This window comes from Corapipo altera, unplaced genomic scaffold (genome assembly GCF_003945725.1).
Source record: "Corapipo altera isolate COAL_440 unplaced genomic scaffold, ASM394572v1 61305, whole genome shotgun sequence".
Taxonomy (NCBI): domain Eukaryota; kingdom Metazoa; phylum Chordata; class Aves; order Passeriformes; family Pipridae; genus Corapipo; species Corapipo altera.
Window position 1 is genome coordinate 4,866,675 of NW_020884909.1, and position 16,072 is coordinate 4,882,746.

Below are 16,072 nucleotides of genomic sequence, written 5' to 3' on the forward strand. Positions count from 1 at the left end.
TGCATATGTAATTAAATTACATTGTCTTGGAACATGGAATTTTTTTCAAGTATCAAAACAGTAACTTTAGAGATACCAAGGCATTGTTTCAACACTATTCTGATGCCTGACTGAATGCCTGCTGTGTTGAATTTGGGCAGGTTTTGGAGGCGAGGGGTGCCTACAGGTGTGGCTGCTGTGAGAAGGTGTTACAAGCTTCCTCCACATCCAGCAGAGCCAAAGCCTGCCGGCTCCAAGACAGACCTGCTGCTGGCCAAGGCTGGGACAATTAGAAACGGCAGTAATGCCTTTGTGATAACATATTCAAGAAGGAAAAAAAGTTATTGTGTGGACGTAATTGCTGCCAGAGAAGGGTGGAGTGAGAAGATGTGAGGAGCAGCGCTACAGACACCAAGGTCAGTGGAGGAGGAGGGGCAGGAGGTGCTCCAGGTGCCAGAGCTGAGGTTCCCCTGCAGCCTGTAGTGCAGACCATGGTGGAGCAGCCTGTCCCCCTGCAGCCCATGGTGGTCCACAGGGGTGCAGAGATCAACCTGCAGTCCATGGGGGAGACCCAGGCTGGAGCAGGTGGATGCCCAAAGGAGGCTGTGAACCCACGGGAAACCTGCTCTGGAAAAGGGTCTGGCAGGGACCTGCTGACCTGCGGAGAGAGGAGCCCACGCTGGAGCAGGTTTCCTGGTAGGACTTGTGACCCTGTGGGGGACCCACGTTGGACCAGGCTGTGCCTGGAAGACTGCATACCCTGGTAGAGTGACCCCCGTCGTGGCAGCTCAGGGAGAACTGTTGCCCATGAGATACACTCATGCTGGGGAGGTTCATGGGGGACTGTCTCCCGAGGGACCCCACGATGGAGCCGGGGAAGGACTCCTTTCCCTGAGCAGTGGCAGAAATAACCTGTGATGAACAAACCACAACCAACTGTGTAAACACCCAACCAACTGTGCCACTGGGGGAGGAGGTAGAGCTGTGAAGGAGGGAGGGGTGGGAGGAAGGTGGTTTTAAGATTTATTTTACTCCTTATCTTGCTCTGATTTTGTTAACAATAAGTTCAGTTAATATCCCCAGGTCGAATCAGTTTTGCCTCTGATGACATTTGGTGAGGGACCTCTCTCTACCCTTGTCTCAACTCATGAATCTCTGTTATATTTTCTCTCTCCTGTCCAGTTGTGGAAGGGAGGGATAGAGAAGCTTTGGTGAGCACCTCACATACAGCTGGGGTCAACCCACCACACCTGCACTGAAAGAAGCTATCACAAAGGAGATTTGTGCCATGTACAGGCACTGGCTTTTTAAAGCTGCTGAGGGAAGGCATTTTATAATAAGATTCTCTACTCTCCTGGTACGTGGCATTTACATCAGTGTTACATAATCACATAAATACAGGTCACTGCTTCTGAGCTGTGACATCGAGGTGTGCTTCTTTCACCCATGTTTTTATACCACCCTCGCCAATCTGGTGGCTGTGTGCCTAAGCAGTAAACATGGTACTTCTGCTCAAAACAGACAAAATATTCACAGTATTCATCACTGAAAAACCAGTCTTGACTCTTAATATCAGCATCCCTTATAGCAATAAAAAACAATGAATTCTGTAAAGTACAATGAGAAAATATCCAGATCAGATTGTTAGTTTCGTGCAACAATGAAGTGTTGATTAAAAAATTATGAGGCAATTAATAAAAGCAGAACTGGAACTAATTACTTCCCTTTGCATGTGAATGGTTTACCAAAGCGACCTTAAGAGAGAACTGCTGAAGATATTTGAAGACTTTACACAGTGTCATTTGCCATTTTTAAAAGCAATACTTGATAGTATTATGTATATATGTTTGTTTCAAAATCACTTTCTGAATAAAAAAAAAAGCAAAATAAGTTGCTCTATTATTACCTCCAGGATGGAAGAAACACACATTCTGGACTGCCTGTAATTAAGTCTCTTAAGTACATAAAAGGAACAATGCTTGCTCAGTTTTAATTCTGTGTGGGTAAATAGGTTGCAGATGTTATGTGCTGCTTTCTCGCTTTTGAAAAAGCAAACTCAAAATGCAAGGTCGCCTATTCAGTCAAGTTCCTGTATTAAAATTACTTCATAAAAAACTAGTTTTCCAGTTTTGCACATATGAATTGAAAACATTTAATCAAGTCTAATAACAGTGAACACACAGAATGACTGAGACAGAACCTCTTGTATGGTGGATGGCCATTCTTTACTGTCCTGATAATACAGAACAATAGTAACACTCAACCTATCTAGTCCATTAGGCTGATTTATTGCTTCTTTTCAGGCTTGAGACAGTGAAAATTTACTGGACTTAGCCATAAAACTAGATGCATTGTAAATGTTCCAGAGATTTTTTTTCTGGTTAGAATTCTACAAAATTTACCTATATAGACAGTGATTTAAGTGGGTTTTATCTATATAGGGGAAGCCTGGAGAATTAAAGTCTCCTGCGGACAATTGGTTGACTAAGTCCTGTTTTCCTCTACAGGAAGATGCTTCTGCATGAACTTTATGAGCAAATAATTGAAAGTAACTAAATTACTACAGTTTATTGACATGGCACTTCTCAACCAAGCCAAAGCAGCTCACCATTGTCTATGTCTCTACCTCTCTGCAAGAAAGAGGTGAACATGTTTGCTCACACCATCATTTTCTTCCTTAACCTAATCCATCATCAGTGTCTGGCAGGATCATTTCACAGACTCAATCATGGCTTTTTTGTAAGTGACAACCTTCATTCAAAATCTCATAGAATGAATTCTTGATTTAAAAACAAAGATGTATCTGTACCCATTTTATTTCATACACTGGTTCTTTGCGTGTGGGTTATCAATATCTTGGGGCAGTATGTTTTTCCCCATTCTCACAGGTGCTAAAAAAACTTGGCTGTGCATTCAACAACACCATCTGTTGAGGGAAGACACATTATGAAATGCAACGAATATATAAAAGGCACTTAGAAAAGAATACACAAACGTAAAAATTTGAAGAGCCTGTAAAAATAAATCATATTTAATTTACAATGTGTGAAATGAATATATCAGTGCTGGAGAAAGCTTTCCTTGACAGTTTAAAAGCAGTATTTTCCCCCTTCAGTTATATACTTTATTTCAAGCCACCCCATAAGTTAGAATCAGTCCGAATCCTAATAATTACGTGAAATAATGAATTACACATAAAAACCCAAGTAGTCTTCAGGACTATAGCAGAATATTGCACAGTTCTTGCAACTGAATACAATCAATGTTTTTGTACTTATAAGCCCCAGAACCTGTTTGTCTTTATTTGTCCAAGTGTATCATTGGTTTGATGCAAGCTGTTAACTCTCTTTGCAAATGTTTTGTAATAATCTGCAGGACTCAGTCCTTTACCATGAAGACTCATAACTGATGATGGCTACTAGAATTTGCAGTGCTGTTTTCAAGATATAAGTCAGTGACTCACTAGATCCTAGTTATTATATTAGTGTTATTATATTAGTCTTTCGTTGTAATGAAATGATACCTTAGGCAGGGATCAGCGCTATGTTATACACAGAAAAAAAAAAAAAAAGAAAAAAAAAGAGTTCAGTGGTGTTTTCTGTGTATTTGTAACATCAACTTATCTGAGATTTTGCTAAGAGGCTTCTCAATGTGAAGGAGAAGGAAGAATTCAGGGTGCCAGACACTGGGTGAACTGCAGTGGAATTGTCCCTGATTTCAGGAAGGCTGATCCTAGCCGAATCAACCAGGCCACCATGCAGGCAAAGGCTCAGCTGTGGAAGGGAACAACTACAGTGACTTGACACTGTTCTTCAGATAATCTACTAACAGACTGAAGACAACGAGAAATTCTGAATAAAACAGATATTTTCCAAAAAAGAGAGCTATCATAGTGGCTCGTGCAAGAGTTCTACCACCACCTCTCCACCCCTCACCCCACCCCAATACAGTGGGAGCACAGTAAACACAGATGAGAAATCATTCACACAGCAACTGACCAGTGAAGACAAATCAGACGTTTTCTGAACAGATTAGTTCTTGGGTAGTAAAAATCTATTCAAAATTAGACTTTATATTAACCTATAGGATGACCTGGGTCACCTCTTTCACAAGCTGAAAATAATTGATGTCCACAACTCAAGAGCATTGTCCCCTTTATTGGCACAGTGTAGACAATATCATCTGCATGAAAATATTAAAGAGGTACTGGATATTTATTTAGATTTCAGTTCAGCTACAAGCATTGGAACAATGCCACTATGTTTAGTTGCTGAATCAGTGTGATGAATTACTTTTTGAGAAGATTAATTATCTCAAATTATTTTAATGACATAAGAGCAATAAAGAAAATGGAAGAAAATATTACACACAGATTGCTCATCTTCATGTGACTATTCAGTAAAAAAAAAATCACGTCAATAATGTGTCTAAGAAGCATAATTGTTATTTTCATACACATTAAAACAAGCCATTTTCAAACTGACAGTTTTAAAATTGAAATTGCTAATGAACTATGTCTCTTAATAATTTATAACTAGCATGCTTTTAGCTTTCATTCTTGGGGGAAGCCAAATCAAATGTATAATGTATTTCTAGTTTTAGGTTAATGATAATTTCTGTAGCCTTTTTTAACAATAAAAATGCAAAGAAAGCAGAAGAAACATAATCAATGTTTGACATTTTTTTGAAAGACAACTTTACCAGAAATCAAAGCAGTATTAAAACTACTACGTGATCATATGGCAGAAAAAAACCAACTTTTTGCCAAATAACTGTTCTGTGTCTCTCCAAAACATTCATTAAGGAGAGCAAAAAGAAGCATTTCTTGCTGATCTTCCCTATCTTCCACACCATTCATTAACTTCAGCCTGCAGAAGAAACCTAAAGCAAAACAGAGTCCTTTGCTGATGCCCTGCTGTACAACACCTGTAATTGCACGATTTTTCTCCTTTGCTTTTTACCAGGTGAACATACTGAAACTTGTGAGTAAACAACATAAACAGACAGCAACTCTTGCAGGTATAATAGACGCCAAACCAAAAGGAGCCCTTTGAGATGTGTGAAGCATTTTCAGGCAGCATAACTCGCCTCTGACAAAGCGGATTCCCAGGTGTTGCTTTGCCTTGTTTTTCCATTGTGTTGCTGGCTAGGGGGAGGGCATAGGACTGTGGAAACTCGTTTGCCATGTTGTTTTCTTTGCTCTCCCAAGCTGCATGCTCCAGCACAGGAGCCTCCACTATTTTGTCTTTTGGTTTTCACTCTGGGGGTTGGGGGGCAGAGCTAGAAAATAATTCCTGCCTTGTTGATTTAAGCTGTTTCCTTTGTATTTTTGGGGTTGATGATATTTTTCCTCATTAGTAAATGGTTGGGTTTTTCACTTGTACCGCCTCACATTTTGCTTCTCTGTATTGGTGGGGTCATTTTATTGGAGTTCCCTCCTCTTTATTTGTCTTTAACCAAAACACCATCGCAGGCACCTGCCACTCATGGGTGCACATGCAAACAAGCATTCAGCAAGACACTTAATGTGCCACACTATGTGGGGTAGCCTTAGCCCCCTCTACATGTTTTCTTTTGTTTTCTTCTTTCTGGAAGCATATAGAAAATCTGAAAATGTGGACAGTAATGTGTACCTACCTGCGGTGCAATAATCGTGCCTGAGGACATGGGCTTGTGGTTGAGAAGGTTGTGAGGTGGACAACAGTGCCAGAATCAAAGGCTAATAATAGCAGCAAAACAATTCTTGAAACATTCTGACTGTAGTGGTGACTCTTTGATAATTTATACTTCTCTGCCAAAACTTTCGAAGTATAGAAAATATGTGCAGTGTCTAACACAGAGTGGGATCATGTCCCAAGATCAGACCTGTTACTTCACTTCGTTGTATCTCATACAACTGGCTTTGGCCTATTGATCCAGCCTGTCCAAATCCTCCTGCAAAACCTTCCTACCCTCCAGCAGATCAACACTCCCACCCAACTTGGTGTCATCTGCAAATTTACTGAGGATGCACTTGATCGCCTCATCCAGATCATTGATAAAGATGTTAAACAGGATTGGCCCCAGTACTGAGCCCTGGGGAACCCCACTTGTGACAGCCACCAACTGGATGTAGCTCCATTCATGATGACTCTCCAGGTCCAACCATGCAGACAGTTCTTAACCCAGTGAAGAGTGCACCCGTCCATGTCACGGGCTGCCAGCTTATCCAGAGAATGCTGTGGAAGACAGTATCAAAGGTTTTGCTGAAGCCCAGGTAGAAAACATCCACAATCTTTCTCTTATCCACTAGTTGGGTCACCTGGTCACAGAAGATCAGGTTGGTCAAGCAGGACCTGCCTTTCCTAAACTCCTGATCCCCTGGTTGTCCCGAATCTACCATGTGGGTGATGGCGCTCAAGATGATCTGTTCTGTAACCTTTCCCAGCACTGAGGTCAGGCTGACAGGCCTGTAGATCCCTGGATCCTCCTTTCAACCCTTCTTGTAGATGGGCTTTACACTGGTCAACTTCCAGTTGTCTGGGACCTCCCCAGTTAGCCAGGACTGGTGAGAAATGGCATGGTGAGCATTTCCACCAACTCCCTCAGCATCCTCCAGTGAATCTCAACCAACACCATTGACTTGTGAGTGTCTAAGTGGCACAGTAGATCACTTGCTACTTCCTCCTAGACTGCTCCCGGCTCTGGGGACTGGTTGCCCTGAGGATAACTGGTCTCTCTGTTAAAGACTGAGGTAAATCAGACATTAAGCACCTTTTTCTCATCTTTGGTTACAGTGTTCCCTCTATTTGTCCAATAAAGGATGGAGATTTTCCTTGGCCTTGTTTTAGTTATTAATGTATTTATAAAAACACTTTCTATTATCTTTCACAGCAGTGGCCAGGTTGAGTTCTAGCTGAGTTTTTGCCCTTCTAATTTTCTCTCTACATGACCTAACAATATCCTTGTACTCTCTTCCTGAGTTGCTTGCCCCTTCTTCCAAAGGTCGTAAACTCTTTTTTCCTTGAGTTCCAGTGAAAGTTTCCTGTTCAGCCAGGATGATCATCTTTCCCACTGGCTTGTTCCTAGGTAAATTGAAATGGCCTGATTTTGTACCTTTAAAATTTCCTTCTTAAAGTGTGTCTAGCCTTCCTGGACCCCTTTGTTATTAAGGTCTAAGGGACTCTCTGAACCAGTGTCCTGAACAGGCCAACGTCCACGCTCTGGAAGTTCAAGGTAGAGGTTTTGTTGACCCCTGTCCTTACTTCACCAAGAATTGAAAACTCCAATATTTTGTGGTCACTGTGCCCAAGAGAGTCTCCAACCACCACATCTCCCACCAGCCCTTTTCAGTTGACAAGGAGCAGGTCTTCTGGGACATCCCCCCAGTAGGGTTACTTACCTGTGTTAGGAAGTTATCCTCCATGCACTCCAAGAACCTTCTCAGCTGATTCCTCTCTGCTGTGTTGAATTTCCAGCAAATATCCAGCAAATTAAAGTCTCTCACAAGAACAAAGGCTAGCAGTTGTGAAGCATCATTCAGCCGCTTACAGAATATTTCATCTGCCTCTTCATCGTGGGTAGGTGTCTATAACAGACTCCCACCAGGATGACTACTGTGTTAGCCTGCCACCAGATTTTTACCCACAGACGCTCAGCCTCATCACCACTGCCCTGGAGCTCTGCACAGTTGGAACACTCCCCAGTGTACAGAGTCACCCCACCCCCTCTCCTTCCTCACCTGGCCCTTCTGAAGAGTTTATAACCATCCACTGCAGCTCTCTAGTCATGAGAGTCATCTCACCATGCTTCCCTGACGGTGACTACGTCACAGCTTTCCTCCTGCCAATGGCCTCCTCCTCCTGTCTGTTACTCATACTGTGTGCACTGGTGCAGATGCACTTCAGCTGGGATATTGACTTCCCCCGCAACACTTGTGTGTCACCCCCAGGATCATCTGTAGTGAGATTGGTCTTATCCCCTTCAAACCTAGTTTAAATCCCTCTCAATCAGCACTGCCAACTCAGGGACAAGAATCCTTTTTCCCCTTTTAGACAGATGAATCCCATCTGTCTCCAGCAGGCCTGGTGCTGTACAAACCACGCCGTGATCGAAAAAGACAAAATTCCACTGATGACTTTAATTCACTGATCAGATCAGTTCTTCTCTTATATATAACATATAGATATATATAATATCAAATGGACCTAAAAAAGGTAGGAGATGCCTGTGGGGCTCAGAAAGTTTACTACAACACACATTCCAAGCTAATTGAGGTTATTCTGCTTGGGAAGTAAAAAGAATCACATTCCTAGATGTGAGTTATTAGAGCTGTAGATGGTAAATTATTAACACATCCTCCTACTAATTCAGTGGGCAGCATGAAAAAACGTTAAAAAAAGACTGAAGCAATTTCAGATTAATCACTTTGAAAAGTATATGCGTTTCTCCTATACTGTTGGTAACTCAGTGGCAGTTTCAGTCATAATCTTCATTCTGCAAAACCAGTTGTTTGTTCCAATATCTCTTTCAAAGCCTGCCACAACTCTTCTATCCATTACAACTCCGCAGTCATCCACATTCCCCCCATTCCTTGTCCAGAATAATGCATGTTTGAAATAAAAAATCATGGTATTGCGAAAGAGTGGCACTATTTAGCACAGGCATCTGTTTGTTTATTTTTCACTTCCCTGTGACTCAGCAGTATCCTAAGATTGTTTTTGCAAAACTAGACTTACAAACTGTCAAAGAAAATGCAAGGCTACCTTCCCTGCAGGCCTTAAGTCGTGCAGAGGCAGGGTTATTACAGAGGACTGAAATCACAACCATATCAGTTCCATTCTGGTCCACAGAGCCTTGGGATGCTTGTTTTCAAGGAAACAGTAAAATAATCATTTAGATTCCAACTGTTAATCCTTTCCAGGGCTTTGACATCTGAATCAGGCTTCTCCATCCACTGCGGATCAATAATTTAGGATTAAAAAAATGGGTGATGGGTGTGTGGGAGCACATATATTTTCTTAATGAAAGAAAATAAATATTTTGAAAGACAGAATGAAGCTTAGACCTTTGAAAAATTCAACTGCTGGTGATACCTTATGCCTCATTCCTGACAAAATAATTGTAAAAGCAATCACATAGAAGACAGAAATTGTTCTCTGTCTCCTTAGTTTGAGGAGATTTAAGTCTGCATCACCCAAGCTCTTCAACACCGTCATTTCCAGGATTTGAGACAGCCAAAACCCACAGGGATACCCACCCCTTCTTGTTGAATCTGTGGCATAGCACAAGGAAGAAATTAAAATTCATGAGGAAAAAAAAAAATAAGAAAAAAGGAGTAACACTGAAATCTGTCATTCAAGGCACTCAGCTGGGAATGAAAAGTCCTTATTTTTGATTCCTGCTTTCAGGCCTACATATAGTTTACAACAAGTATACAGGAAGACTGTATTTATTTAATTGTATGTGAAATAAAAAAAACTTTCATTGCTACCTTACCTCTTCCTCTAGCACCCACACCTCTGAATGCAGGTGAAAGTATTCACCAAAGCAGAGCTGCAGCTATATGGGATCTGCTGAAATGTTGATGGACCTGATTGTCAAGATCCAATCCCCAGCATCAGCCAAATGCAGATGCCCGGAAAAGTGTAGAAGAGCTGAGCCAGCACAGATGATGTTTCACTGTGTACTCACCCAGCCTTCAACTGTTCCTACTTGGTGACAGGGTACAGTTTGTATGTCTCAATTACTTCTGAAAATAGCTCCCAAAATTCAAACCAGTTATGTTTAGGTACCTAAATCCTTCTGTGATTCTTGTCGTGGCTACCCAACTTGGTCCACCTCTATTACCAAGCTGGTGCTGGTTCTTGGTGTGAATTTTCCTTAGGTCTGTATTCTGAGTCTTATGGGATGCCCTGGAGTACTGCAGGGATGAGTCTCAAGAGGTTTTGGGTTGGGTGGAAGAAGTCTGGAGCTGCATACGTAGAACACAAAAGAGAATGCAACACACGCGGTGTGGATGCACTTAATGCTCTGCACATCCATAGCACACACCTAGGAAAAGGAAACAACACGAGCATCATTGCTGGAAAAGATGGCATGGACATGCCCCTCCTCTTGTGCACCACTCCAAATGCAAGTGCACCCACTGACTGTGGGTGTCCTGGTCACATATACCTCTTCAAAAACCCCACCTACAAAATTTATTTTGTCTCTATAATGCCACAGACAGTGACCTTCCAACAGAGGAATTACAGAAGGCTAGGAAAAAGAGAAGTGCAATGAATCATTGTAAGAGCTATAATTGCAGAAAAGTCTAAGCAAGACAAAAAATAAAAAAAAAAAAAGACAGAAAGAACATAATTTATCAGAAGATTAGTTTCAATTAAAATTTAAACATCAGGCTACAGACAGAGAAAGTGTTCTGGGAAAGGCATTTTTAGACCTATGTGAAGACTAAGTGATCTGCAGATTCAGACAATCCATGAGTATCTTCAATTATCTTATTTTGGAAAAGTTAAGTATATGCTAAAAAAAGATAAAATACTTCCAGTGTCTAGATGGATCAGGAAACATTAAGAGACTGTTCACTTTAGTGTCCACACTGGTTAAATGCTGATCACAGTAAACAAGTGCTCTAGCTAGTGAGGGTAGATATAAGCATGTGGTTGTGGGCTGAGTCACGAAAATGTACGTCATTGGGAACTTACTTTACTTTTAGCTGAGCTCTGGTTACTCACTGAGCACCAATCCTAGCAGAAATTAATTACAGCTATCTCAAACTTCCCTCGGGATGGTAAAATATAGTACTCATAAAACCCCAAATTAGCAGCATTTATCTTCTGACATGCATTCAAAAGGACCTGGTGTAACTCAGTGCCCATTGTCCCTTGGCAATTGCAATAGGCTATGTTAATAGAATAAACTGAACTAACATTTCAATTCCCATACTAACATTTTTCCAGCAATTATCTAACAGTGTTCCAAAAGCCCTTCTGTTCCAGAGGCATTTGTTGTTTCAGTCTCTTCTCTTAACACCCCAGCTGAAATGGATACAGTACTTAAGAACAATGTTTTCCCATCAGATAACACATAAATGCTATCCCTGAGTATTTCATACAATTAAGTCATAAGTAGTGACTCTTGTCAGCACAGTAGCCTGCACAACGTGTTCTCCACTATTTTTATTTTCCCGACAGTTATTTTGAGGTCATAAGAACAATATGGCTTACAAGCAAATTTTGTCAATTAAAGACACTAAAGAATCACCTTCTAAACATGCATAATGACACTTCAATTTACCTGCAAGCTATATTTAATAAAGTAAACCTCATGAGGTGAGCAGGAGCTCATCAACCAGGCAATCACAGAACTGAAGAGATGCTGTATAAGTCAATAAATCAGAGAAGTAAGAGTACTTTATTTTACACTTTGGAAAACAGAAATTATGTAAAAACATACACATTTTGAAATGGATACACAAAACAGTCTTCAGGCCAACGATCTAATGTGAGTTAGCTGTTCTGAGGAAAGTCAACAGAATGCAATGTCTTTTGTTAACAAGCCTCAGAATAATTTTGTAAGTAACCTGCAGCTAATACATGAGAACTTGTATGTAGTGCTGTGAGCACATATTTTTATGGAGCAATTAACACCGAAAAGGCTCGTTTCTTTTGGTTCTCTTCCATGTTTTACCTTCCTCAGGCTTGAATTGCAGTAAAGGTTTTGTCTCTGTAGTTTGAGAAAACAGTGCAATGCTGTGCAGTGGAGCTGTGCTGTAATGAGACTCTTGACACTGAGTAGGAAGAGTGAAGGATCCTGGAAATAAACCCAGCCTTGCCTGCAGAGTGCTGCAAACCATGGAGTCAATGTGTGCAGGATCTTCTTCTGTTACTTTCTCACCTCCTTCCTCCCCAGAGAGGTACCAGAAACCTGCACATCTCCTGAAATAAGCTAGTCAATGGCCTTTATGGACTGTAGCTTTTTATGACTTAAGGAGGTCCCTGAGCTCTGAGCAACATCACAGATTGCATGTATAAAAGCTATAAAGTGGGCCCAGCCAGAGCCAGTGGGTTCTGAAAACGTTAACTGTAACAGAGGCTTGTCCTCCATGCACAGCTAAGCAAATCCATCTTTGCCAGGATAAAATCCTATGCCACATTAACAGTTACGTGGTGTAAATCCACATAACCTTTATAGCTGGGAGTAATAATTTGTTTTCATGCCTTTGTCTGACTGTCCCCACTCTCACAGTATCTTAAAAGCAATAATTCATGTGCAAGTACATGCAGCTGAGAATGCACAGCAGGTCCCAGGCCACCCAAATAGCCTGAGCAGTGCTGCAGAGGTCCTGATATAAAGTCTATGTGCATACAAAAATGTAACTCTCTTTCTAAAAGTGAGAGTGTCTTTCATCTATTTTAACGGGCACGCTCCTGTCAACACTTGACCAATAAATGTAGTATGTCTTAGGAGCTTAATTGACAACAGAGCACACTGGCATGTCTGGTCCAGGGAATCTATTCTCCACAGATTTCACCTCCAGAATTGCTGTTTCCAAGCTCAATCAACCGTGAATCAATAACAGGAATTCACTGTAGGTTGGTAAGGATTCCTATTTTCACACGCCTTTCGGAGGGTTGATTTTAAAAGGCAGTGTGAAAACAGCAGCACATTTTGATATTTTAAAGGCATGTGATGAAACTACATAAATACAGCAATTTCAACAAATCCGTCAGTCTGAAGTTTGAGTCTGACAGATGTTTTACACTGATGCTTTCAGCAGCTATCTCTTTGTCCAGGTTAGCTGTAGCTGTATAATGCAATTTCCATCTGTGACTCTGAAAGGAAATGTTCAAGGGCACTACTTTGAATACAGTACTGAAATAACTCCCACTTAACTTACAATTATTACTTCTGATTTATCTCTTCATGATGGTAATCCAAAAGTCTCTTACTTAAGTCTGTAGTCTAACCCACACTGGTTGCCTTCTGCCCTGAATCAAGACCCTGATTCTTGCTTGTTTCTGCCATGGTGATGTTGGGCATACATCCCAAACAAGCTACCTGACTGTTAAGCCATCCCCTCTCATGATATGTTCTAACATATGAGACAGTGCTTCTATGTAAAGCTATTCTTTATGTATTTGTCTCTCACTACAACCCTATATTTTGCTCTCATTGCATTCAGAAACCCATATAGGGGCTGTGATGGCTTTTTCAGCAAATCAGCGTATTTTCTCACCAAATTAAAAGAAATCTCTTAGAGAAAAGGCGTGTAGTCTTCTCTCCGGATGTGAACTCAAGGTATCAAAGAATCAAAAGGCTTTGCAAGAGTTTGTGTAGGCAAAATCTCTTTAAGACTAAAATTAAAGTGTAACACCTGGTAAAACCATGGGGCTTATCTGGAAAACACATATTCAGTCATCTACAGACAGATGATTTATCTTGCTTTTAGACCTTCAGTTTATTACTGCTCTCCCATAGCTGCTGTCCTCCAAGTCACTCTCATCAGAGAAATTTTTGGTCTGAATTTATTGTTCTAGTCCATGCCATCCTCCCAAGCCTACGGAAATAACTCGGGATAGGACTGACTCCGTGCCACCCCCTCTGCTGGTGGCTGCGCTCCAGCTCAGCGTGGTGGGGTGAAGCAGCAAGTCCCACAGACTGTGCTGTGGATTCCTTTCTCCGCGCTGGGCTTTGTTGTTCTGTCGTCATTTTCCAAGTAGCTCGGCAGAACATTAAGGAAGGAGTTTTTATGACGTCTTTTCTAAGAAAAAGGGCATCTACGCAACACATATTTCTAAGACACATTAGTTTCTTGTTAGGGTAGAAAAGCATTCAAATTCTGATTACCTCTACAAAGGTGCAAGGGTTTTGAATGAATGAATCAATGAATGAATGAATGAGTCATAAGAACAAGACTCCTGTAACTTAAAATGTTTTTTCTGCAAACTAATGTGGGCTGTAGCAAGATTTGCTTGTGAATATTTTCAAGATCATAATTGATTGCTAAATATTTTGCTGAAGAAAACCATCAAGGAAGCAGATCCCAAACTGAATATGTATATGAGTTCTATGCACCATACACTTCTGCATGGAGAAGCATCTCATCATGTTTGGCTTCAGGTAGTCACAAAATCGAAGCCTGAAAACACCATTTTTTTTTCCTCAAGAGAATCTATTCAAAAATCCTATAAATGCATTTCAGTGGGGAGTTTAGAGACAACGAAGATAAAAAGAAAATAGAGTCTGAAATCCTACCTTAGTCTCAATTTTATATCCAATATTGTGCGCATCTAAATATAAAAGTATACTTTTTCATTCATTCTTTTCCTCTGTGAAAATATTCATATATATATATATAGTGACATGCCATTTTCTTCTCTGCTGTATTATTGTAGCAATTTGCTGACAGACAGCAAAAATATATTAATTAAAAAGAGGGCTTTTTTAAGTTGAAAACAAAAGCCAAGATGAAGCAACCTACTTTCAGTTCAAAGAGGGTCCAGCCAGCAGCGAGGAGACACATCCGCAGCCGGCAGACAGAGCACATGTACACACCACATCCCTAGGAATACACATCCACCCACACGAATCAGGCAGACACCTAGAGAACTCACACAAACACAGACTGTTCTGAAAGCTTCGTCCTGCTCTCCTCTCCTTCCCTAAACATCCCATGATAAATCCTATTCCACCCCGAAAGGCTCTTCCCCTGCCTCCCACAACGTGTTCCCCACTCCTGGGCAGCAACCCACCTCTCACTCTGAACGTGATCTGGAGGCTGATCCCTGTGACTGTTGGGGATTCAGAGGTGTTTTATCACTTAACCTACTGCACATTTCTGGAAATATATATATATGTATATATACACACGTACACACACACACACACACACATGTGACTGTTTTCATGCACTTCAGAGTTCACATGCTGCAAACTCTGGGATGCCACAAAATACTTATTAGCTTGCTCAGCCAGAGGTTGCTCAATCCTCTTTGTCCCAAAGGCTGAGAGGAAACACAGGTTTAATGAGGTAGTGCACAAGAATTCTTATCTCGGGCCAGTGGTGCCTCTTGGATGGATCTCTCAATTTTTGTCAAATGACGTGCCAAAACAGATCAGTGTCCTGTGATATCTTAGTGCTTCCTTTTTCTGCTTGTATATTTCTGTATGTCACAGAAAGAGGTACAGATCAAGAACCCTGGAAGGTTCAAAGAGGGACAGGATATCACTACTGCTAGAAAGACTATACAGGCTTAAGGAAAATGTTTGAAACAAAATTAAACCATGTGATTTGTAACGCATTATGTAAGCAAGAAAGATAAGTTTGAGACATGAGGTTGAATAAACATGCAGATTCTCTCATACCTAAATATGGAATTTTAGGAGAGAATCTTCTCTCCTAGACTATCTAGAATTGGCATCTAGAGGAGAATGTAGAACAGATGTGATGCCATGTGGCTCGACATGTGTTAATGTGATGTGGGAGCAGAAAAATACAACCTAATTTCTAAAATTTGGGAATGGGTTCATCAGCGAATCAAATTAGGGAATACCGTCTTTAAAATAGGACTTAAAATTTAAGCATGCTATTTAAAAAAATTTGAAATCTAGGGCAAAGTGCTAGGTTTTATTTAATTTCTTTTAATTTAATTTCATTCTTTTTTTTGAGAGCATCTCTGCAATTTGATTACATTCTTACATAATTCTGAATTCCTGGCATACTCTTGATTCCTCCATGTTTGCAAACAGATCTGTACCCATACTGACCCAGAAATGCTGGCACAAGTCTGTGCTGCCTCAGGCTGTTCAGCTCAGTGCTGTTTCTCCCCGTGTCATTACATGTTTCCACCAATCACACGTTACAATATTTTCCACCTTATAGTCCAAGATGACGTAAAAAGCAAAGTTTGAAGACGCATTTTTGAAGCAGAGTTTTTTTCTTGTCTCACACTCCCTTTCAACTCACATCCTGCTCTACTATTCAGAAAATAACAAGTCATCTCCTAATTTACAGCCAGTAGTAGTCCACTGTGGAATCAAGACAAAGGAGCTATTTTTAATACTTCCAAGAAAAGTGTTTCAGAACACAGGAAAATCACTTACTGTT